Source organism: Triturus cristatus, chromosome 10 (assembly GCF_964204655.1).
Source record: "Triturus cristatus chromosome 10, aTriCri1.1, whole genome shotgun sequence".
NCBI classification, from domain to species: Eukaryota; Metazoa; Chordata; class Amphibia; order Caudata; family Salamandridae; genus Triturus; species Triturus cristatus.
Genome location: NC_140593.1, coordinates 252371886 through 252398555, shown reverse-complemented (window position 1 = coordinate 252398555; position 26670 = coordinate 252371886).

The following is a 26670-nucleotide window of genomic DNA, read 5'->3' as shown; positions in this document are numbered from 1 at the left end:
GACCTACGCGTGTCATGGTACGAGTATGGCACGCGGCTAACGCAGCTATGGGGTGGAAGGACCGTTTGACCCGGGCATCACCGTTGTACGCGTCTGAGAGATTGGGCTCCCTGTGGACCTCGAAGGGCTTCGAGAAGTGGGACACGATCGGCATCAGTAAAGTGGGGGACCTCTGGACGAGAGGGGGATTTAAAACATTCGAGGCGCTGCAGACGGAGTTTCAGCTGCAGGGCAGTGAATACTTTCGGTACTTGCAGGTCCGTCACGCACTGGGCTCAGTCTTCCCGGACGTCGCCTCCATCCCGGAGTCTTCCCCCCTGGAGGATAGAGTGCTGGATGGCCACGTTCCGGACAGCACGATCTCCCTTATTTACAAAAAATTGATTAATGACCGCTCGGGCCTGCTGACTGGCCTCCGCGAGGCTTGGGTTGCCGACGGGCTGGAGTTGGACGACGAAGACTGGATTTCCGCGGTGGCCTCTCCGAAGGAGGTGGCCATACCGGCTCGCCTTCGCTTCGTCCAGCTTAAGATACTCCATCGGGTTTACATGACGGGGCCAAGGCTGCTGCGTATGGGCTATGCTGAGGATGGGTTGTGCAAGCGTGGGTGTGGTGCTTTGGTGACTTTTTTGCATATTTTGTGGGAATGCCCGAAGGTGGAGCGATTCTGGCGTGGTGTGCATGAGGTCCTGCGAGTGGTTACGCATGTCGAGCTGCTGCCTGAAGCGAGGAGATGCCTGCTGAATGTGTGGGAACCAACTGACTACTCGGTTCCGCAGACGCGATGGGTGACTCTGGGATATATGATAGCTAAGCGTGACATTGCTCAACTGTGGGGATCCCAGAGGCCCCCGGCGGTGTCGGCCTGGAAAGAACACATGGATTGGTGCATGTTCCGAGAAAAGGTGGTGTATGTGGCGAGGGGTAAGCCTGGGGCATGGGTGAAAGTATGGGGCCCTTGGAACGCCTACCGCGGGGGTATCTGCGCGCCACCACTGCTGCCTGCGGCCTCACCAGCCCCGTCCCCTTAGTTGACTCCTTTCCCTAGCCCTGAGCACGGAATTCCCCCAGTCCTCGATTTGTTCCCCTTCCCCTCTTTAGACTCCTGTGGATGGCTGGGGTCCCCCATTCGGGGAGCACATGCTGTTACTTTCGATTGCAGGTTGCCTTGCGGGTGTGGTTTTTGTGTTGTTTGTATAAAATGAAACCGTATTCGTGGGGTCAGAGTGATGTGGCCCACGACGCTTGTACCTCCTATTTTGCTCCTTTGCAACGCCAAGTGTTTTTGTACGTATGTCATATGCTCCTGTCATTCTAGCGGCCGGCCGAAAGGTTGTAGGCCCATACTTGTATATTCTTGAGATTGCAATAAACGGTTTCAAAAAAAAAAAAAAAAAAAAAATCTGCAAATAATAGAAAGGATTAAGGCTTTAATAGCTTCTATAGCCCTACTGTTCACTATAGTTAAGCAATCACAAGAGTCATCTTACCTTTTAATTTGTATAGAGGGTAAGGCTTCTTGGACCAATATTCCTTGGTCGAAGTGTCATGTGTCAGTTTGTTTTCCTTTTAGGGTAATTCTTTATTTGCTAGAAAAACAAAGGGTCATAAGTTGCAGAATAACTCATTGTTTCCAATGTTCCCTAAAGTACTTTTGCCAAACAGATATCACCCAGTATTACGATGTTATGTATACTAACCACTAATGCATCTGTTATGGCTTTATTATTCTAAGGGATGAAAAAATCACGCAACTCCCTATAGACCCTTACAAATCCCATCGGTCAAGTTATCATACTGAACAAAGTTAGATTGTAGTTTATGCAGATGTCTCAAAGTGTGTTGCAAAACCCGGCTTTTAATTAACGTGTTTCTTTAAGAAATCCTTAACCGTGGAGAGCTCAACCTCCATACGCTTTACTCTATAAACGAAATAACCGGAACCAAAAGATAGTCCTGACTGTACTCTTAGTTACAGAACAAAGTTACAGTAAGCTAAAGATTACGCATTAGCTACATAAAGCGCGTAATCGAATATGCGCAAAATCTTACCTATATTGCGAGCGTTCTAGCCTCATGTCGGGTGAAAGCTCTGTGGTTCGTGGAATGTATTCCCCATGAAAGTCTCATTCCTTTTGTCCATCATATCCCTAAATAGTTACCAGGATCGTATACAGCTGTGCCTACTTACGAAGTGCAGCAGATAGTTCTGATACTCTGGCGGCTATCTTATCCTTGCCTTACTTTGTATTAAAACCTCTCTGTTAACTACTATTAACTTGTTCATTTATCATATTTGTATCCAATGCACCATTATTGTTTAACTTCAAGAAAACCGAACAAGGAGGAGCTTAGCGCGCATCCAAGATGGTCGCGTGAGCACAGGGCTCCCCGGACCCTCGCCGCTCCTCGCAACTTATCCTGATGATATCCTGATTTCTTGGACAGGCTTTCGAAGGCGAACCTAGACTGAGTCCATCACTCTTTCCAGAATTTGAATCGGACATGGGCGACCAAAATTACCGCACTTTGAACTTTTGAGGCCCACCTTGAGGCCGTGCCGGGGACTTGGTGATCTGTGGAGCCGGGGCGTAGTTGAACAACAACGGCATTGTGACCTCCTCAGTGGCCGTGTCCCCACTTTCGGTTTCGCTTTCCGTTTCTGGCATGGTCTGATTGAGGGCCTGTTTCGCTCGGCTGGGGACTAATCCGGCCGCCTTCTGTTGTCATCGTGGCCTTCTCATCACAGCGTACTGGGTCAAGTCGCGCTTCTCTCCGGACCCCACGAGCCAGCTTCTCGGCCGGCTGGTGCCCGACCTGCCGGCGGCCATTTTCACTCGGTCTTGTGGGCCCCTCCGGGGTGCATCTTCCACCATGGCGGGCAGAGGTGAACCCGAGAAGCGGAAGACCAAGACGTCTCTTCGTGGGGGACAGTTCCAGACAAATGTTATGGACCGCTATACTCAAGCCAAAGGATCCCCCGGGCTTTCCAGCAGTACCCCGGAGGACTCCAGAGAAGACCTATCTGCCCCTGTTGACTTGTCCCTGCAGGACATTATGGGCGCCATCACCGGCATGAAGGAGACCATCGGCCAGCAGTATGAGGCCCTGGCTCGTAAAATTGACACGGTCGCCATTGACGTCACTCTAATCAGGGCTGACCTGTCCAAAACTAACGAGAAGGTGAAGTCATTGGATTTGAAGACCTCCAGCCTCACGGCCGATGTGTCGGGACTTCTAACAGACCTTGGCGCTCTGAAATCGGCCAACGACTTGATGTCCCATCGGCTGGACGATTTTGAGAACAGGGCAAGACGCAACAACATCTGCGTCATAGGTGTTCCGGAGAATCCCGAGACTCGTTCTGTTGACCTCCTAGTCGAAGATCTAATCCTTACTCCTCTTGCCCCTTCTGGACTCAGCAAGTTCTTCGCTGTGGAGCATGCACATCGTGTTCCGGGCGGCAAGCCCAAGCCTGGCGCTCCCCCGAGGCCTATCATTGCTAAACTCTTTCATTTCAGGGACCGTGATGCAATTTTGCAGGCCTCGAGGATGCACGGCCCGGTGAAATTTGAAAACTCCTCTGTCAATTTTTTCCCGGACTTCACTCAACTTGTGCAGAGACAGAGGATGAGCTTTCAGGGGGTTAAGCGACGTCTTCGGGACCTGGGCTTGAAGTATGCTATGCTTTTCTCTACCAGGCTTCGAGTGGAACATGAGGAATGGACCTTCTTTTTTGAACGACCGGACAATGTGAGTGACTGGTTGGATTCCCTGCCTGGCCGGGGCGATCGAACGGGGCATCCTGGCGGTGCCGAAGGTGGTGAGCCTCCACAGAAGTGACCTTTCGGTCCCTAACCTTGACAATCGGACATTGCTCAGTTGGGTTCTACCTCTTTTTTATATTTTGTCTTATAGTAGTTCGCGTCTGGGTGGCGGGTGGTGACGGGCCTCTCTCCTCCTCCGGGGTCTTTTTGTAGAATGGGATTGTTAGGGCAACAGGCACACTGCATTTTGGGGTGGTTTTGTTGTTTGCAGGGGTGCAGGGAGGGGGGAGTTGTAATGGGTTTTGGTTGGGGTGTTTGTGTTTGTGTTTTCTTTTCTCAAGGCGGCATATTGGTTCTTTCTTTGCTTCTGGTGTCCTGCTCTCTGTGGGGAGACTCCTGCTACTTTTGTGGGGATAGGGGGTAGTGGGTTGAGGTTGATATCTTGGAACGTCAATGGATTGGGGGATCGTATCAAACGGGGTGTTGTATTGCAATATTTGCGTCGTTTGACTCCTGATGTTGTACTCCTGCAGGAGACGCATTTGGTTGGCAATGTGTGTCATGCTTTGAACAGGTGGGGATACCGATTGGTTGCACACTCTGGGTTCACCACTGGTTCCAGAGGGGTTGGTATTCTTGTCCGGTCTTCCCTCCCACTAGAGATTGATAATGTCATCCTTGACAACAGAGGGCGTTATGCTGCCCTAACTGGGAGGTGGGAGGGCAGGACTCTTTCCTTGGTCACGATATATGTTCCCCCAGGCCTCCAGACCTCTACTTTCTCTGATGTCGGCCGGATGTTGTTGGAGCTCCCCGATAGTCTTCTCCTCATGGGTGGGGACTTTAACTCGGTGCTATCTGGCGATCTGGATCGTCACCCCCCCAGGGCTCTTCCCGTTTCCCAATCATGGCTCGTGGGTTCTTGGACACCTTCGTTCTGGTGGATTGCTGGAGGTTAATGCACCTGACGCAATGTCAATACACCTTCCACTCCGGGGCTCATGGGAGTCTCTCTAGGCTTGATTACTTCCTCATGCCTGCGGCCCAGTCCACCCACGTTGGGGAGGTTCGACACCTGGCCCGGGGCATTTCAGATCACTCCCCTGTGTGGCTGCTTTTTGACACGGGGACGCAAGCTGCGGGGCGGATCGCCCCTATTAACCATAGGCATCTGCGCAGCCCCAGGACTCGCGACAGCCTCATTAAGTCGCTCGACCACTACTTCCTGGAGAACGAGGGGTCTGTCCTGTCCTCCGTGTCCCTGTGGGAAGCTTTCAAAACTGTTATTCATAGACAGGCCCTCTCTTTAATAGCTGAGACCAAGAAAGCTAGGAATGGGGAGGTTGTGAGGCTGGAGGCTGAAATACTGGAGTGGGAGGCTGAGCTAGACTCGGGTGTCACCCAGGATAGGCTCCATGCCCTTGGCTTGAAACAGTTCGAATACAAATCCCTTGTTACTGATGCTGCCAAGACACTGTACAGGGAACAGCAAGGTAGACTGTATGATGTTGGGGATAAGGTGGGTAAACTGATTGCGTGGCTCGATAAGAAGGAGAGAGTGAACCGCGTGGTCCCTGTGCTTCAGGATTCCAGCGGTGTGCGTGTGACTGACTCTGGTGAGATTGTGCAGTGTTTTGCTGATTATTTTCGTGTGGTTTACTCCCCAGTGCCCGACAGAGATGAGGTTGACTCTCGTTCCTTGTTGAGGGACATTGCGCTGCCTTGCCTGTCTGACGAGGATCGAGAGTGCATGGAGGCATCGTTGTCAGCCGACGAGATTGCTATCGCGATTCGTTCCCTTCGTACTGGTAAGGCTATGGGCCCCAATGGATTGCCCATTGAATTGTACAAATTGTGTCCGGATAAAGTCGCGCCTTTTCTCCGTGATATGTTTTTGGAGTCGCGTGAGCTTGGTTCCCTCTCTAGTGACCAGCGTCTGGCCACCATAGTTGTGATTCCCAAGGAGGGCAAGCCTCGTGATCGTTGTGCCTCATACAGGCCCATTTCCCTACTGAATGCTGAACCAAAGATTCTCGCCAAGGTCCTCGCTAATCGCCTACTCGCTGTTATCTGTGACTTGATTCATCCGGATCAATCTGGTTTCATCCCGCACCGGAACACCGCTCTCAACCTGCGGCGTTTGCATGGCGTTCTCTCCAGGGTGGAGTTTCTTTCCGAGCCGGCCATCTTGGCTTCCTTGGACGCCACGATGGCCTTTGATACGATAGAATGGTCATACCTCTGGGCCACACTGGCGAAGTTCGGTTTCGGGCCGGGATTTATTAGTTGGGTCAGACTTTTATATACGGATCCGCTGGCTCAGGTTGTTGTCAATGGGAGGGTGTCCCAGCCCTTCGCTCTCGGGAGGGGTACTAGGCAGGGGTGTCCGCTGTCCCCCCTGCACTTTGCTCTTGCCTTAGAACCGCTCGCAGCCTTGCTCCGATGGGAACCGTCGATAAAGGGCATTCAGTGGGCCCCTGGCTTTGAGGACCGAGTCTCGTTGTATGCCGACGATATTCTTTTGTACCTCACCTCCCCGCGTGAATCCCTAATGTCCTTTTTGACGTCCTCACTTCTTTCGGGAAAAACTCCGGGCTGATCATTAACTGGTCCAAATCCTGTGTGTATGTTATTTCCGGTGACCTTCCCCCCTTGCCGAATAGGTTTCCCATTCAAATTTTGCAATCCGGTTTCAAGTACTTGGGATCTACGTATCGTTGGACCCGGCGGTCCGCCATGAGCATAATCTCCTTCCTCCTCTCCGGCGATTGAAGTTGGACGTGGCTCGCTGGTGTAGGTTGCCGTTGTCGCCACTCGGTCGAGCGGCACTTTTTAAAATGATGTCCCTGCCCCGATTTCTTTACGCACTCCAGAACTCCTTTGATATTATTCCGGCGGCCTACTTCCGGGAGGTGGAGGGTCTACAGAGGAGACTTATTTGGGACGGTCGCGCTCGTATCGCTCTTGCAAAGCTGACTCTTCCCTGGTATGACGGGGGCATTGCGCTCCCAGACATCAGGAGGTACTATTGGGCCTCCCAGCTGTCCGCTGTCAACCATGCTACGTATGCACCCGGCCCAAATCCGGCTTTCGAGATGGATAAATATCAGTTGCCTGGTGGCAACTTCAATAGAGCGCTCTATTCTCGGACGGCGGGGAGGAACCTAACGGGACCCACTAAGATTGCAGTGCGTGTGTGTGGAAGGATGCCAATGTGGCCATGCGTTGGAATGATCGCCTGACGCGAGCGACCCCCCTGTTTGCGTCGGACGGATTGGGATGCCTCTGGACGACGAAAGGTTTTGAGAACTGGGATATGATTGGCATTAGCAGAGTGTGTGATCTCTGGGTGAAAGGTTCTGTCAAATCCTTTGCAGCGCTTCAGAGTGAGTATGAGCTGAGTGAGAGGGAGTTCTTCAGGTACGCACAGGTCCGCCACGCTTTGCTGTCGGTTTTCAAGGCCGGTACCACGATCCCTGCAGCTTCACAACCCGAGGACAGTATACTTGATGGTCATCTGCCCGATAGTACGATTTCTTTGATTTATAAGAAGTTAATCAACAGTCGGGCGGACCTCCTTGTGCATCTTCGGGAGGCCTGGACCAGAGACGGGTTGGAGTTGTATGACGAGGACTGGCAGTCTGCATTGTCTTCCCCGAAAGAGGTCGCCATTCCTGCCCGTCTCCGTCTTGTCCAGCTTAAAATTCTTCACCGTGTGTATGTGACGGGTCCTCGTTTGGTTGCGATGGGTTTTTCTTCGGATGGGCTGTGTAAGCGCGGCTGTGGTATGAGTGCCACCTTCCTTCATATCCTTTGGGAGTGTCGCGAGGTTGCGGCTTATTGGCGCCGTGTGCATGAGGTAATGGAGTGTGTCACTGGGGTTGCTCTGTTGCCTGAGGCTCGTCGATGTTTGCTGAATGTATGGGAGCCAAATTATTACAACGTTGCCCAGGCCCGGTGGGCGGCACTTGGGAACATGATTGCAAAGAGGGATATCGCGCAGCTTTGGGGTTCCCGACGGCCTCCCACCGTGTCAGTGTGGAAGGAGAACATGGACTGGTGTATGTTCATGGAGAAGACGGTATATCTGGTTCGGGGCAAGCCTGGGGCGTGGGGTAGAATTTGGGGTCAGTGGAACGCCTACCGAGGTAACATTTGTACGCCCCCTTTTGTAGATACTTCTGATATTTCCCTGTCCCCCTGATCCTGGGGTTCCCTGAATACTGTACTCTTTACGCTGATTGTTCTGGCTTCCCCACTGCCTCCCCCCCCGGTCATCTTTATTGACCTCCTGATTCTTTACCTGGTGGGGTCCCCCCGTTGGCGCTTGACACTGTCTAGACTGTTTCTGGCCTTGAGTTTTGTTTTTCCTTTTTGTTCGTTCTCTTCTTTTAAAATTTAAAATGTTAGTATTCTGCTCAACTTCTGAGTTGCCGATCATAACTTTTGTAATCCTGCTGCGCCTCTGGGGATCAGTCGCTGCTTTGTGACGTCACGTAATTGGCATGCATGTGCTAGCGGCCGGCCCTGGTGGTTGTAGGCCCACGTTTGTACTGTTGGTTTTCTGCACAATAAAGTAAAAAAAAGAAAACCGAACAAAATAGTTTTAATATTTATTCCAAATTTACTATTAACGGCAGGGCCCGGCCGATTCTTTTGTCTCTATTAATTATATATATATATCCACACCATTTAACAGCCATTTTAAACTTGCTGACAAATTCCTGTATTATTTTGTATATACATGTTCGTAAGTTTCACAAGCTTGTTCAAGTTTCCTTTTTTTAAAACAATGCCCAAATGTTCATTTTATTGCATTCTTCAAACACGTTCCGATTGTATAATCACGTGACCCGCTATACTTCACTATGTCAATTAGGGCGGCCATCTTACCCTACCTAGACTTCAATGTCAGGTCTATGTAATCTCTACTGCCTACACTCAGCAGCCATCTAAAAGTCTACAGTTTCTGACGATTTGGCTCAGATACCAAGGATATACTGAAAACATAGTATTAATTTCATACCATTCTTTAGACACTCTCCAGTTGTTTGGTCACGTGACCGAAACTCGCTATACTTCACTTTGTCAATCAAGGCAACCATATTAGCCTATCATAGTGTCAATGTTAGATCTGTATAGTCTCTACTGCCTACAGTAGGGGTGGGCGGAATTTGCGTAATCGCGTTACGCAGATCTTTGCGAAAATGTCAAAAATCGCCGCAAACATGCGGAAATATCGCATAGTTGCGGAAATGCTTGTCCCGCCTGTTCGCGATGTTTTTTGAGTGATCGCGTTGGAAATGAGTCGCCAACTTGCCCATGCGGTTGATAATGGGCACGGCCGTCTTGTTTTCAATTGTCCCGCCCACACGCGATGCTATTTCCTGTTCTGGGTCGCGCAATGCATGCTCGCACCCGTTCGCGATAAGTATTTCCTGTTCGGGAAGGCGTATTACGTGTTTGCGATGCTTTTTTGCGTGCTCGGGCGGAGAATATCTCGCAAACTTGCCCATGCGGTCGCAATGGGCGCGGCCATCATGTTTTTCACTCCATTGCTATGGTTCTGGGGCCTGCTTTTCAATCCACCATCTATCTTTTCAATCCTTTGTTTCTGAAAACTTTTTTTTAATCTTTTTTATTTAGTATCTCTCTCTCTATTTTCCTGATTCTATATTTTTGGTTTTTGTCTACTTTTTGTGTGTGTTTTAACTACTTTTTCACTCTTTTTCTATTACCTGCTCTTTTCATTTCTTTTACTTGCTTTTTTAATTTTTACCTTTTCTTTTCCGCCCCCCGCCTACCCCAGAACCATGGCAAAGGACCACAGCATGGCTCATCATCGCAGCCAGAGGGGTGCAGGCACGGGCCTTATTTGGGGAAGTGGTGTTGGCCGCACTGTTTTTTTTTTGTGCAAAGCCACCTCCCCTTAACCCTGGCAGCAGGCGGCAGGCCTGGGTCCGGGTATGGGCTCCGGGAGCATCGGCAGCGGTGGGGAAAGGTGCACCGGGCAGTGTTTTGCTGCTCTGGTGTCCGGCGCAGCCAGACCCAGTTGACGCACCGGTGGTCCGATATCCTGGACCGAGAGCAGGACCTGCTGGACCTGCTTGGAGTGGAGGTCCCGGGTCTTGGTGAGTAGCTATTTAAATATTACTACTTTGTGTCTGTTCTTCTGCTCTGTGTCATATATTGCGAATATATTTTTTTTCCGACCAGCTAGAATGCTGCTGCTTACATTACAGGTAAATTACGTTTAAAAGTCTTCTGTGATTGTTATGACACAGGTGCTCTGCGCTACTAATCTTGTTATTTGTAACTTTGCGTTTGCGCTCGTTTAGCGTGATTATGCAAGACTTTATTTTTAAAAACTTAAGTTAGGTAATACCTCCATAACTCTAAGGCTTTCTGGAACCTTTCTTTTCACTAGCCTTGTCTTGTGGTGTGCATCCCTCTCAGACTGAGCTGGTGGCTTCCAAGTGGCATCAAGATCATCAGAATCGGGGCTTGAAGAAAAAGATGATGTACCAACCCTCCTTTTCCTTGCTGGGGGTCTGGAAGACAATGGATCTTCTGAAACAGTGGTTTGCTGCACTTTGTCTGCAGGAAGCTTGATTTCCTGAAATGCCCCTACTTCAGGAGGAACAACTACTATTGTGGGCTGTTATTCTGGCTGTTCTTGTGGCTGCTGCTGTTCTTGTGGCGGGTGCTGTTCTTGGGGGCTGCTGCTGTTCTTGCGGCTGTTCTTGCGGCTGCTGCTGTTCTTGCAGCTGTTCTTGCAGCTGTTCTTGCGGCTGCTGTTGTTCTTGCGGCTGCTGCTGTTCTTGCGGCTGCTGCTGTTCTTGTGGCTGCGCCTGCTGCTGCACACTTATCTGCTGAGTTTCCGCCTGCGTTGATTGTGTACTACTTTGCGATAATGACATTTCAACATCGCTGCTCGTTTGTACACTGGCTACCTCTGCGACACTCATGGGCTTGGGCCTAGGTTGGTGGGGTTGGCCCTCTGGTGCGGAGGTGATGCTCCCAGCTTGGTTCTCGGACAACGCTGCTGCAGGCGTAATTTGTTTGGTCCCAAAAAACACATTTGCCGGCACACCAGTCGTGGTTAGTGCCTCTTCCTTTTTCTGTTCCTTCTTCTTCTCGCCAGAAACTTTCTTGGTACTGGAGGACCTGGTACCTTTCTTTGGGGCCATCTTCTTCAGATGTCAGACAGGACGCAGGTGCACAAGTTGCAGAGATGTCTGTGGTCACACGTGGACATGACATGGTGTGCAGCAGGACTTCTACCTGGCAGTACAATAGATGATGTTGATAGTTACTTCCTCCTCTTTTTGTGCACCTAAAAGCAAATAAGCCAGGAGAAGAACATCAGTAAAATGTGGGGCGCGTTTGCAGATGGGGAACAAATTCCCCTAGAATACTGGGGGTCCCTGGGGGCAAACTAGCCCACCAGGAACCTCCAGTATGCGCCAGGGGGCTGCGTTGCAGAGAGGTGTTCTGAGGCCATGCCCCTTTTTACACCTCTCTGCAACGCAGCTCTGTTGTGGTTAATGGAGGTAGCTGGTGGGCTAGTTGCACCCCAGGGACCCTCAGGATTCAAGGGGAGTTAATCCCCCAACTTAAAATGTGCCACGGGGCATGTTTGCACAGTGGTGAAGGGAGGGGCGGGGCCAGAGGTGATATGTGTGCAAACACGCCCTGTGGCTTGTTTTAAGTTCAGGAATTAATTTCTCTTCAATCCTGAGGGTCCCTGGGGGCCAACTAGCCCACGAGGTACCTCCAGTAAGCGCCACGGAGCTGCATTGCAGAGTGTTGTAAAAAGGGGCGTGGCCTATAAACACCTCTCTGCAACGCAGCTCTCTGGCGCATACTGGAGGGACCTGGTGGGCTAGTTGCCCCCCAGGGACCCTCAGGATTGAGGAGGAATTAATTCCCCAACTTAAACCGCACCACAGGGTGTGTTTGCAGACATGTCACCTCAGGCCACACCCCCTTCCTTCACCAATGTGCAAACGCGCCCCGTGGCGAGTTTTAAGGTGGGGGATTAACTCTCTTTCAATGCTGAGTGTCCCTCAGGGCCAAGTAGCCCAACAGGTATCTCCAGTATGTGCCAGGGAGCTGCGTTGCAGATAGGTGTTCAGAGGCCATGCCCCTTTTCACACCTCTCTGGAACGCAGCTCTATGGCGCTTATTGGAGGTACCTAGCGGGCTAGTTTGACCCTAGGGACCCTTAGGATTCAAAGGGACTTAATCTCCCAATTTAGAACGGCCACAGGGCGTGTTTACACAGTGGTGAAGGGAGGGGACGGGGCCTGAGGTGACGTGTGCACACACGCCCTGTGGCGCGTTTTAAGTTGGGGAAATAATTCCTCTTCAATCTTGAGTGACCCTGGGGGCCAACTAGCCCACCAGGTGCTTTCAATAAGCGCCATAGTGTTGCGTTGCAGAGAGGTGGTCCAGGCCATACCCCTTTTTACACCTCTCTGCAACGGAGCTTACTGGAGGTACCGAGTGGGCTACTTTGACCCTAGGGACCTTCAGGATTCAAGGGGACTTAATCTCCCAACTTAAAATGGACACAGGGCGTGTTTACACAGTGGGGAAGGGAGGGGACAGGGCCTGAGCTGACATGTGCAAACACGCCCTGTGGCGTGTTTTAAGTTGGGGAAATAATTCCCCTTCAATCCTGAGAGCCCCAGGGGGCCAACTAGCCCACCAGGTGCTTCCAGTAAGCGCCACTGCGCTGTGTTTCAGAGAGGTGGCCCAGGCCATGCCCCTTTTTACACCTCTCTGCAACGCAGCTCTGTGGCACTTACTGGAGGTTTCTAGTGGGCTACTTGGACCCTAGGGACACTCATGATTCAAGGGGACTTAATCTCCCAAATTAAAATGGACACAGGGCGTGTCTACACAGTGGTGTAGGAAAGTGGCTCTATATATACTGGAACAAAGTAAAATCAGTCAAACTACAAATTCTGATTTACTCACCTGTTATCAGGAGAGACCTCAGCGCTGCATCTTTGAGCCCAGTACTGATCCTGAAAAGTAATTCTAACCATACTTACCAGTAACTTGAATTTCCTTCCATAGGATATCATTGCGTGCTTTTTGCTAAAAAAGTTGCTAAGTGTCGATTTTTTAAACTTACAAATATTCTTCTAAAATCAGCCGAACTACAAATTCTGATTTACTCACCTGTTATCAGGAGAAACCTCAGTGCTGCATCTTTGAGCCCAGTACTGATCCTGAAAAGAAATTCTAACCGTACTTACCAGTAACTTGAATTTCCTTCCATAGGCTAACATTGACTGGTTTCACTTGGAAATTCTTCTAAGTGTGGAGTTTTGGAACTTTAAAATATTCCTCTAAAATCAGCCGAACTACGAATTCCGATTTACTAACCTGTAATCAGGAGAGACCTCAGTGCTGCAACTTTGAGCCCAGTACTGATCCTGAAAAGTAATTCTAACCGTACTTACCAGTAACTTGAATTTCCTTCCATAGGCTAACATTGACTGGTTTCACTTGGAAATTCATCTAAGTTTGGAGTTTTGGAACTTTAAAATATTCCTCTAAAATCAGCCGAACTACGAATTCCAATTTACTCACCTGTTATCAGGAGAAACCTCAATGATGCATCTTTGAGCCCTGTAGTGATCCTGAAAAGTAATTCTAACACTTATAAATTCACTCTCCTTGCAGTACTCTAATCCTTCAGTCAGTATCCAAGTATGCAGCGAGCCAGGCATTAGCACATGGACTGCCTCAAATGCCTATCCACTATGCATTCAGTCCTCTAACCACCTACACACTTGTCTTTTACACCTTCAATTCCCCAGTCAGTATCCATACACTTCCAGCAAACACCCTGTCACTCCCCTTGCACTCCTCTAGTGACCCATTCAGCACCATGTACTAATCCATTCACTGTGCCAAAACCCAACCACTTATAAATTCACCCAGGCACTATCCTTGCAGTACTCTAATCATTCAGTCAGTACCCAAGTACTCATGCTCTGAGCCAGGCCTTAGCACATGGACTGCTTCAAACCCGTATCCACTATGCATGCAGTCCCCTAACTAACCCACACACTTATAGTTCTGCACTTATACATTCAACAAAAAACAATATTTCAGTTTCAATATTTAAAAAAAACATTTTTATTTCAATGTATATTAAAAATACATAATGTAATTTAAAAAATAAAAAATGTAAAAATAAACAGTTAAAAAACTGTAGAAAATCAGTAACAATAAAATACATATAACCATTATTACATTTAAAAATTATCATTTAAAAATCCTTAGAAATTCACTGAAGAAACCATAGGTTTCAGACATGTTATAGTTAGGAATTAGCATTCAAAAAACCTTAGAAATTCACTGAAAAAACCATAGGTTTGAGGGCTGTTATAGTTAGCTGGACATTTCACTCGTACAAAACCATTGAAATTCCTCCATTAAAGTTAGTTCTGCTAACTATAACTCGCGTGCCCGCAATCCACTGCTGATGATGTCACATATTGCATCATTCATGAAATGGTCAGTGACATCACTGATGACATCACTGATGACATCTCAAATGACATCGCTAATGACATCACTGATGACATCATCCACGTAACAATCAGATACACCTCATCATACAGTAGTATAACCTTTCATCACTCACTGTAAAATACAGAGTACCATATTTCAATCCATTGACACACCAATACATGTTTCTAAAAACCCACTCAGTTATTCCTAGATCTACACACACATCTAATCACTTACCTATAGATTCACTCATACATGCTGTCAATGATCAATAGAACACTATCAAATATGCTTATACACCTATATCAACATTACACACCAGCAGACATCCTATTCACGTATGCAGTCATCCTGCTCACTTATGCAAACAATGGATCATACTTACATTTACTCAGCTACACACTTATACAAACACCACTTCAATTATTCATATAGATAGTAACTCATATTTAGTGTGTTATAAAATCACTATTACAAGTATACAGTTATCCATACAGTCACTCATACAATCACTGAGTCTTATGTATACTTATTTATATACAACAACTGTTACATACACTGCCTTTTATTTTTCTAGTTTGTTGGACATGTACCATTGAGAGATATATTTGCTCATCACCACACCCATAAAGATATTCACTCACTCAAACAACTGTTATAACATGTAGTCTTAACCTCATATACCTACTGAATCAACTATTCACACATCTTTGGGCAGTCACACACCCACCACCGAACCACACACACATTCACTCTCCCATACAAATACTCAGTTAACTAATCAACAACTAATATAGACTTTCACATAGCTAGTAACCAACTGGTGCAGCAGTTTACACAACAACTGACAAAGTGATACAGATATTCACACAGTTTAGTCACAATCAATATATTTAGTGAGACACTATAAATTAGTCAAGTAAACAGTCAATCACACTGCTACTAAATCCTCCATCCAGATATTTATATTTATATATCCACTCATTCTTCAATGCAGATTGCTATATATATAATACATATTTAAATAACGAACCAAACCACATTCACTGGATGATGTCATCAGTGATGTCATCAGTGATGTCATTTGAAATGTCATCAGTGATGTCATCAGTGATGTCACTGACCATGTCATGAATAAATGTAATATGTGACATCATCAGCAGTGGATTGCGGGCGCGAGTTATAGTTAGCAGAACTAACTATAACGGAGGAATGTTTTTGTACAGGTGAAAATTCCAACTAACTATAACAGCCCTGAAACCTATGGTTTTTTCAGTGAATATATATATATATTTATATATATATTATATATATATTTATATATATCTATTCCAATTTCCTCTGTCTGCAAGAAAGTATGCCGATCACATCCACCTTGCATGCTTGTGCCCATCCACCGGTTTGTGGAACCCGCAATATATCAAACCAATTTCAGATGTAAATCCAGGGTACTCCTCACTGTGTAGAGTTCTTTATTGCCATGATTTCAAGGACAATGCGTTTTGGCTTTGCAGACATATACAAATTAATGTAATGATATGCACACCACATACTTATTACTTGTGTCACTAAGTAGAACATTTGAATCCATACATATTTGATAAATAAGAGTACCTCAAAATAAGACTACTTTTATTGTTTTTTCAGACAAACCTGATAGCCAATCCTTCTTTTTCTTAAATATTTATCTTAATGCCTCTATAGTGAGTAAATCAGTAGTACTTCACTATTGTTCCGCTCCAAGGCATCGTATTTTCATTGTGAGAGAGTTATTCTTTATCCCTGAATTACATGACAGTAAAATTATTCATTGTTCTTAGTAACGTGCTTCAAACAATAAGACAGACCTCCTTATTTCCAAGTCAACAGTTCTACTTGCCTCTTCACTATACAAATCACCTTCCGAGACTTGTTTTCAGAGGATACCATCCAAATATTAATTCTACAAGTGTTGAAAATATATACAACATATTTGAAACACATCACCTATTCAATCAAAAATGTATTAATGATGACCAAATGTTGATTTTCTATGTGAACTTGTTTTTCAAATTGTCTCTTAAGTATATTGTTTAAAATAATCCTTTGATAAGTAACCATTAGGAACTAAATATTCACAAAATAACTATGATGGTGGATTTTATTTTCAACATGTTCAAGGAGCTGATTGGCAATAGGTGATGACATAAAATCAGAAACCAGCATCTTTTAAAACTCTGTAAAAGATAAGTGTAATAGTCAACTAAAATCGCCTCCTCTGCACCGTTATGAGAAGAGAATGACCATTACACGCCTGTTATGCAACTTCAGAATAAAGCAGTGTGTATCATTTTTCTTGTACATCTCATGCACGAAAAGGCAGTTCTCTGTTGTGCGTACTCGTATATACTGTCCTATGATATTCCTGCGTTTTGCTTTTGCGCCTTCAATTAAACGATGCTGGAAATTCCCCACTTTCTCTTATTAATATAGGGAGATTTTAATTCATCATTTTTAATACACAGTGAGTGTACAAATCTACGCTCCTCGTGGTTCCAGATAGATTCCTTTTGTCTCTGCTGTTCACGGCCCAGATATTGAAGTATGTGCTTGCTCATGGCCATAGTTACTTAGAAATGTGTGTGGATTTCCCTTAAATCATTCAAAAAGATGTTGAGGGGATGTTTTTCAACGCGACTTTAGAGTGATAACAAAAGATCGTGTAATCAATAACCATCAATTAACACATTCTGGTAAACTAATAAATCATCAGCTCATCAATCACTTGTGTCAGTCAAGCAACCGTGCTTTCAGTCAGTGCTGACTCCCAAGGGACGCTAATTTTGCAGCATTCGTTGAGCCCAAGCAAATAAATATAACACAGTCTGTGGCAAAGGACAAGCAGATATGCCCTCCTTACTTTGTTGGTAACTTTCACTAGATGAAATAAAGGGCTCTAAGCAGTCATCATTTGTTTTTCTGAACTTCTTTGTTTATCACGTGGTATCTCAATCATTTTTGGTACTCATGTACTAAAGGAGAGTCAGGATGGTGCAGTTTTGGATCAAATATCCCGTTTTCTGTAACCTAAACAAAAGGAATCTCGGATGTAGGTTACAAGAAGCACATTCTTAGCTTGTGATGATGGAAAAAAGAGGACGGGCTGATCCACATAAGTTGCATCTTATTTGTAAGTTGTGCATAGTGTAGAATATTCAGTGAAATGAATGTTAATTAAACAAAAATAATTGCTTTCACCATAGCCAATATACGAATGGTTTTATTCCTGCACAACAACATCGAGGTAGATATTATTTTTGCAAACGTAACTGAGTACATTCAAAGTGCTTTACTCCATAATGTCCCGTTCTATTTATGGCATATGTATCTAGGAACAAATTAATTAGTTCCATTTCACGAATCAGCAATTTTCTGCGTGCGTTGGGCTCCTTTATAAGCACAAATCCAATTTGTTTTGCCTTTCATTGTTCGTTGGCTGTTTTTGAACACTGTCATTTTGGCTAGCAGATGCATGAATGAGGTGGTAATCTAATAGAATGATCAGTGGTTTAACTATCGTTCCACAAAAATAGCGCACCCATAATTTCGACTGCACATTATCGTAAAGGCAAGTATATGTAGGTGAGTGTACATTTACTATTGTACATATTTGTACCTTGACAATTCACACAAACACACACACACATAAGATAAAATAACTCGCTCTTTCTTAAAATAATCTGTTAGTCATTTCAACTTCAAAAAATCTGCCATCTTTTCTTTAGCCGGCAGGTATTTTTCAGGGATTTGTGGCAAATAAGCACATTGACTAGATGTGTGGCCTACTGCTCCCTGCCGACACAACCAGTGGCCAAGAGATCTGAATGTAGACCTGGGACTTAAAAGCGTCTGCTGATTGGAGTGGTAGCCAAATTCCTTCTGTGCATATCTGTTGGTAAAAGCTCCAAGCTTATGCTTAATGAAAGCCTGTTGAAATAGAAAAAATTTGGGAGATGAGGTCTAGGAAAAAGAAAATTGATAGTCCTGTCTATTTCCTTTCTATGGGGGTTGTAATAATTCGATGTTTTAATTTAGCACAATATTATTTTTCTCAAAAAGATTCAAAATTGATATTAATAAATATATATTCTTTGTGTTCGCTTTTTGTTTTAATGCACGCTCTTATTTAATATTTGTGTCATATATTTATTTCGTGGGTCAATTGAATTGAGTGGGGGGAGTGTCACAGAATTCATTATACCTTTAAGAATAAAGTAAAGGGAAATGGTTGACTACTCGCTCTGTGCCTACCTACTTCAAGTTCCTGTCCAAGTTGACAAAATCGCCATACTTGATATTTAGACATGCAGACATTATGATTGAAAGAGGCACTGCATAATGACCAACTCACACAAGTGGTGTCGGATCACAGGTGGGTAAGTGGTCACAGCTTCAGAAGACTGGGAAGAATAACCAGTCAGCAGCTGGTGTGGTCTGCATTTGAGAAGGTCTACTTGGAAAACAGAGATTTTCCATACCAAATTCAGTCATATTGCCAAACGTTGACGAAACTGCTGAGTAGTCTCGTAGAACCGCAGCAATACATGGACCATGTCTTTCTTGCTATCATCTATCAATTTCCTTCAAGAACATCTCTGTACAGAAGTTGGGGGGGGGGGGGCTTGGGTTTCTAAGCAAAAGCTGCATAGCCTGGCTGACTCTAGGTTTTTGATCATGTTTGATAGCAGAGGTGTATGCCACAGGCTCTGCTGATGGGCTTAGAGAAAGGAGTTTGAAGTTCCCCTAACTCCAAGCAGTACAAATGGCCCTGACTAAAACTAAGGGCCGTATTTATGACCCGGTTTGCATCGCTATTGCACCAGAGATACGCAAACCTTAAGTCATATTTTTTAAGCCACACAAAGCCACTTAGCGTGGCTCTGAATGGCTTAAAAAACATGAAGTAGAGCAACGCAGCGCAAATCGCATTCCATTACTTTGCACCAGGGAGACGTTCCATGGACGTAATGAAGGTGTTCCGCACCGTGGTGCATGGATGCTTGCATTGGCGCTAGGCTGCCCAAAAAGCGCCAGAGCAAGGGGAAAAGACAAGAATGCGCCACATTGGATAAATATGGCTCATTCCTGACCTTGCCCTGTGGCACCGTGCAGCACAACAAGGTGCCTTACTGTGCTTCCCTGCGCTACAAGGGTAAAAAATGTGGCCCTAAGTTCCTGGCAATCACTCTGCCTACCACACACTATCAGCTGATTATATTGGGCAGCATGGTCCAAGAGGTGATGGTGGCCAAAAACCATATAACTAAAGTGGTTTGGATGAGCTAGCTATTATTAGGGCATAACGGGTGACAGGGTGCATCATTTGTTTTTGGTGAAGTTAGGTTTAGATTGCAAATACATGGAGCAATTCAAGGTAATATTCCAGGTTTTTTAGGTATGGTGGTATTCTTTTTAGGGACTGAAAATAATATTGAGACGTGGTATTTCACGATTACCTAAAAATAATATCTGGTGTGGGATAACCGATAAAATATTATTTGAGGAAAGGGTTTCTGGTTCATGAAAATGATGTCAGGAGCATTCTTGTGCAAAGTTCATACTTATAGGGCAAAGAGGTTAAGACGAAGACCTTAAAGAACAGGGTGCCTTCATAGCATTTTGATTAGACACTAAACCATGAGCCTGTGTAGCCTAGCATATTGATCCACGTGCACTGATGATCAAATTTACATGCTTTTCTTTCGCCCAAAGATTTTCGAATTTGTTTCCGCTTACGTCATAAAGCATATCGCATGTATGATTTTACATGCATTATACTGTGAATATATTTGCTTGGAAATAGGTGGGCAACCTGTAGTATAACGTGCTGACATAGTCTAACTATTTATTTCAAAATAAATTCCACAATCTATAAGTGAGGCTCCTCCAGGTTGAATCAGGGCTGGCAACCGCTGAAATCAATGTCCTAAAAGAGAAATCACACCCGAATTAGAACTTGGGCATGAGTTAGTGTCAGTTTGAGCCTGATATGCGTCGCAGAACTCCCAGGCTGCTAATAGGATATATTTTTAGCTTGGGCTTGTCACCACTCAGGTTCACATTAAGTCCCATAATATTAAGCCACACATGGCTTTAACTATTTTTCTGACAAAACAGCATTGAGTATTTGGCTGAAAAACCTGAGACACGCGTTGAGCAGCTGGAAGTTAAAAACAATCTGTGGACACGGTTTCACTAGAAAAGTGTATTTATTTTATTTAGTTTGCTGTGCCTCAAAACAGATTTGATATTTTAAAGGGCTTTGTAATGTGAACTTTCCCAGGGGTGAACACTGAGTGAGCAATTGCATTTGTTTTATAAATACTAAAGGACTATATTAAAAGGACCAGAGGAAAACTGGGAGCCAGATTTATCAAAGTTTTGCTTCACTCTTGTACCATGCAAGGGGGCACAAGGGCGACGCAAAACCTAAGTGAGATTTATCAAGCCGCGCATGGCTGCCTTGATTGGCACTGTATGGCTTGATAAATGTCGAGTGACGCAGGACCGAGTATATCACTGCTTTGCTTTACTGTGCCTCAGGGAGACGTACCCTGGGTGGAGCGTTCGTGTTCCCACGCATTCGCCCATGGATTGTGCACATTCCCAGGTGAGGCATAACAAGGAGGAATATCTGTATATCTCCTCTTTTTTCCCTCTTTTTATGTGTGCTGCTGTGTCTGTACCTTCCTGCAAAAAAGCAATCCTGCCTACAATGTGGGCATTGTTGCACCATGAGACAAATGTGCCTGCGTTTTTTCTAGGAAGCCAAAGGTGCTCCAGCACCAGGAAATAACTGGAATGTTCCACATAATGTTAATTATGGCGATTTCCTGCTCTTTCACGCAGCGCAGCAAGGTGGCTTGCTGTGTTGCGTGAAAGAATGACAAAAATGGACCTAACTGTTCTGTGTGAGCATCACACCTGTGAGCACTAATATTCAAATACAGGTGTTTGGCAATTAGCTGTATTCTCTGCTCAGATGTTCTGTTCAAAAGGCAGTTCATTCACCAAAAAGCCAAACTCAGTTATGATAAATTTTATTATTACTGCTATTTTCACTACAATTGTTAGACTTCATCCCTGTCTCTCTATTCAGTAGTCCTTACTTGGCCTAGATAATTTTCTTGCTTAACTCTGGATTGTCACATTTTGTCCCAAGTCTCACATTTCTGCAAGCCATATACTGCAACACGTAAAGGGTTGAATGTAGGACCGTGGTTGTTCTATTGCTTCCACAAATGGATTTTGGCACATTCCCAGATTTACCCAGGCGAGACGTAGTGAGGAGAAATATCTTTATTTCTTCGCACTCTTTCTGCATGTGCTGAATTCTGCAGCATACATAGAAAGAGGAAAAAGCATCAAATGATTGTTTTTGTGGAGGAAGTTGCTCCTTCCGACAACCTACCCAGAGTTCCCTACTTCTTTATTTGCATAATTTATGAGGCACTCTAAGCTTAAAGGGGATTGTCTTGACTTATATTGGGTGCTTCCTTGTGTCTTGAGAAAGATATACTTCTGTGCTGAGCTCTAACAAGAGTGAAACGCTTGTCAAGGGTTGCTTTTCTTCATTCCAGGTTGGCTTGGATGGAAATTTACCAATACAAAGCTGTAATACTGTGCCTGGAGTGGTAAAAGGCTTTGGTCCTTTTACAGTTCAGTGTGAATGGCTCTTGCTAATCCTACGCCAAAAGACTTTGCTGTAAAAATAGCAAGAGGCTTTATCACTCTCTAGCTTGGCATGGATGGCACTGTGATAATCTTGTGCTGATCCTATGCTTAAAAACTCTGCTGGAGAAAAAGACATTAGAGGTGGACAAATTCAGAGCAAACTACTATATAAAATGATAAAAACATTGCCTTCACCTTAGTTTAAAATAAATCACTCAAACTGACATTTTCATTCATGTCTCCAAACTTTAGCTTCCACTTCAATATTTCAAAGAAAAAAAGACATTCTCCGCAACTAGAATGCCAACTTCATAAATGTGGACCTCACTTAAAACATGTTAAGTGTATGTAAAATTCATAAAAAGTTATACCAAACACCAACCCTTAAAACATAAAATCCAAACCTACCCCAAACCACTCACCAAACTAAAGTAAACTGTATTTTACACTCAAACTAAGCAAACATATTCTACACCACCTGACCCACATCTCAACTGCATTAAACAGAAACCAAAGAGAAGGAACACAACTTTAGAATCACGGCAAATAAGTATGAAATGTTGAAAATAGAAATGCATTTTCATACATTACTAATTAGTGAAATTCGATATTTACACAAAATAATAAATATACACATCTACAATTTTCAGATACAATGGCTGAAAGAGCCACATATATAACCTGCCAGAAAGGCAAACAATTCTTATCTCACATGGGATACACATACAGAAAGGAATGTTCAAGCTACTAAAACTGTACCAAATATAAAGCTAATGCTTTTTATTGGAGGGCCACAATTAAAAATTACATTGTACTTAATTTAGGAAACACAACCAACCCCCAAATATCAAAGAGACAGAAGTAAGGCATGTTAGACAAGGTCTCAGAGAAGCAGGAACTAACTACTAGGAAGCCACAGGAAAATGCTTTAAAAATATATTGCTTCAAGTTCCTGAGCACATCACAGGGCAACTGCCAGCAATCCAGAATCAAAAAAGAACAATAGCACACATTAGAAAGGCCACAACAGAACCCCCTGCTGCTCCTAGATGTCCAATGTGTAATGTGGAAGATGGGTGGCACCTTCAGATAATACCCTCAAACATTCACACAAAAATATACCATACATGGAGAATATCATAATAGTAACTTGCCCCTAATTTACACACAAGTGCCTAACAAGCAAAGTGCAAAATATTATGAACTACTACATGAGATTACAAGTCAAACTAACAAGTACTAGCCCAAATAAATAATTATAGATTTTGAGCTGATAATGATACAAACAATGCTAAAAATATACCAACACGGAGCCATGCATGGTTGCTAGCATTTTTTGTAAGCATATGGAGACACCTCTAAAAATCTCCCCCAAGTGTTGAATACCCAGTAAACATCGGGGGCATATTTGCAAGCCCCTATTGCCACCGGAGCATTACTTATTTTTACTCTCTGGTGGCATACCACCAATTTTATATTTACAAGGTGGTGCTACGCCACCTAAGGTATTCAGACAGAATGTTGAGTTGGAAATGTCGACTTACACAAATGTCAAGTTGGAAATATAGTCACAAAGTAATATTGACAGCAAGAATATCGTGGTCATGAATATCGAATTTAAGATAAGAAATATTGTTTTCAACAGTATAGAAGTCATTAATATCGTTTGCAAAAATATAGTTGTTTAAAATATCGAATTTTTATTTAGTGTTATGTATTTTAGTTTATATTTTAAATCTATGTGATGTATGTTTATTTGAATAAGTATTTCTTATGTTTTTCTAACATATGTGTTACTTTTCTAGTAGCTATAAATATTATTTTAAGTAAATTTTGTATTTTTTAGTTCTGTAGCGGGTTGTAGGTTTATAGGGGATTAGGGTGGGCAGTAATTTAATTATAATACATTATTTATTATTTTATGTTTATTAATATTTATTTAATTGAGTTTTTATAGTGTTAATTCTGGGAAGTAATTTATTTGCAATTCATTACTAATTGGTTGTTAATTATTATTAATTGATTAATTGGTAATTAATTATGGTAATTGTGTAATATTTTTAGATGTGGGCTGGGGGGTTTATTGGGGTAAAGGGTGGGAAGTAATTTATTTGTAATTAGTTATTAATTTGTTTTTAATTAATTAATCATGGTAAGTATTTCATTTGTTTTAGGTGTGGGTTGTGGGGTTTAAAGGGGCAAAGGGTGGTAAGTCATTTTTGATTAATTAATAATTATCGGTTCATTTATGTTAATTAAATGATTGAAAATTAATTATGGAAATTGTGTAATTAATTTTAGGTGTGGGTTGAGGGGTTTATAGGGGTAAAGGGTAGGAAGTCATTTATGTTTAATTGTTTAATAATTAGTTGATCATTAATGTTAGACCTGGCATCTTTTGGCGTGGTTACCCCTGACTTTTTGCCTCTACCTCCTGTATTTTTGATGCCATGCTGGATGTCGTTTTTACTGGTATAGATGCTTTGGGCACTTTGCCACTGCTGATCAGTGTCAAAGTGCAAGTGCTACCTAGGATAATTGTGATGTAATTGGCTATACATGTTTGGCATATTTGTTCTACCTGCAAGGCCCTAGTAAAGTGCACTGAGAGTGCCAGGGCTGGTAGTACAAATGCTACTAGTGGGCTGCAGCACTGATTGTGCCACCCACAGGAGTAGCGCTAAAATGGTGTCTTAGGCCTGCTTGCAGTGCCTATGTGCAGTCCAGGACTGCCATGTCAACCTGGCCAGTGCAACCACTGACCAGGCCTTATCCTTCCCTTTCTGTACATGTAAGGCATCCCTATGGTGGCCCTAGGTACCCCCCTGGGCTGGGTGCAGTGTATCTGAAAGGTAGGGCATGTACTGAGGTGTGTACCATGCCCTGGTAGTGAATTACAGCCATTGTCGTTTTTCACTGCTGAGAGGCTATCTTGCCCATAGGACAGAATGGGGCAGGCTGTTTACATGCCTATCTTCCCCTAAAGGCAAGATAGAAAATCCAAGTTTGGAATCTTTGTGTTCAGAATTTAATTATACATCTTTATAGAAAGATGGTTTTTAAATTCACTGTGTGAGAATAGCACGTTTTAGAAAGTAGCTATTCTCCTTTTTAACCTTCCTGTGTGCCTGTGTGCAGATTGGCTGACTGGTGTCATGTGATGGGCTAAGGTGACTCCAGGAGTCTGGATGAGTCAGCAACAGGGTGAATAGGGAGATCTGCTCTAGATGGGTGGGAGGAGTAGCCCCTGGGTTTTGAATAGGGCCGCCTCTGCCAGCACAATGCCGGCTCCACCCCCTGCTGGCCAGGCTGAGGACTCTGCCTCTGCCAGCACAAAGAAGCCTCCACCTCCTGCTGGGCGTCCAACGACCCTGCCCCTCACTCTGAAAGGAACTAGGTGCTCCAGGGCAGAGCACACCCAGGAACCGGTTTGAGTAGGGCTGAAACAAAGAGAGACAAAGACTTGGAGGGGTATAAGAAGAGGACCCCAGACACCTACATTTCAGATCACTGTGGAACTAAGAAGGAACCTCTGCCAAGGAGAAAGCTGGAAGGAACAGAAGAGGAGAAGACTGCCTGCTTGCTGTTTTGCTTTGCTGCCAAGGAGAGGGGAAGGACTCTGCTGTGTCCCCTTCTTTAAATTCTGATCTCCAAGGGTCTGAGGAGAGCTGGCTCCATGTTAAGAAGTCCCAGGAACAAAAGGACTTTTTGCTCCTCTGGAACTCCTCTGGAACTCTGCTGAGGGAGCTCTGACCTGCCTTGGAGTGCTTGCCTAGTCTTGGGGCCTCAGGAGGTCGTTTTGCTGTGTTTGGGAGCTGGAAAGCAGAAAGCGTGAACAAGAGTAACTGGTACCCATCGCATCATGCGTTTGAGGGTCGCATCATCCGGTTGCGAGTCGCAAGATCGAGAGTGCAAGAAGAATTTCATCGCGGCGTCATCGCAGCACCCGGAGTCCCCGCATCGCTGAGTGCGTCGAGCATCATCCCGGTGCATGAAGATTCCTGACACTGCGAAGGTCGTCGCAGAACCAGTTTGCGGGCCGCACCAATGCCGGTGCGTGAAAGTATCCAGTCGCTGCGTGCGTCGACGCAGAGTCCCGTCCCGTGGCGCATCGAGGGTTGCGGCACCAGAAGTCAGCGCCGCGCATCGTGCCCCATCGAAGAGCGTCGCACCGTACCTGTGCGTGAAGCTTCCCCCTAAGAAACCTATGCAACAAAAGCCAAAGTCATCGCATCCTCCCCCTACAGATCGGAGCCGGCGCATCCACCTCTGCTGCGTGAAGCAGGGCTGCTGCAAAGCCTCCCCAAGGTCTCAGGAGTATCGCATCGCCTTTGCCATCTTCATTGTTATAGTTTTTGGGAACCTTAGCGCAACTACAGGTACTGTTGGGCACGAGAGTGTCGCATTTTGTGCATTGAGAGTCGCATTGTGCAGGACACTGATTTTTACATCCTGGAGTACTTTCTACAAACTCTTGAACTATCTTTAAAGTAACCTTTTTAATTGTATGTTGGTTTTTCTGTAGTATTTGGTCTTGTGAAGTTTTTAGTAAAGATACCTTATTTTTCTAAAACTGGTGTAGAGTAAATCTGTGGTGTTTTCACTGTGTTACTGTGAGTGTTGGTACAAATACTTTACACATTGCCTTTGATAG